Source organism: Odontomachus brunneus, unplaced genomic scaffold, assembly GCF_010583005.1.
Source record: "Odontomachus brunneus isolate Ranch 3 - 2012 unplaced genomic scaffold, Obru_v1 Obru_scaffold_316, whole genome shotgun sequence".
Lineage (NCBI taxonomy): Eukaryota > Metazoa > Arthropoda > Insecta > Hymenoptera > Formicidae > Odontomachus > Odontomachus brunneus.
Window position 1 is genome coordinate 32,302 of NW_022639766.1, and position 285 is coordinate 32,586.

The following is a 285-nucleotide window of genomic DNA, read 5'->3' on the forward strand; positions in this document are numbered from 1 at the left end:
ATACCTACGGACTCTCGAAGGGAGCGGCGCGGTTTAGGCATGCCTCGAGCATCCCCCGCTGCTCCCATTAGCCAACCCCACCTCCTCGTGGTGAGAGTCGGGCAACGTCTGGACGCCACCGCGTCCAGACGGCCGACGGGGCCCTGGCTGTCCGTGCGCCCCAAAGGGCGGACTCTTCCCTCCGCCCACGTGCCCAGTCCATGGTGAGACGTGGGGCCAAGAAAGGACGGGCTTTTCCCAGCGGTAACGGGAACGGTGGCGCTCCCCGCGAACCCCGGTGTCCGG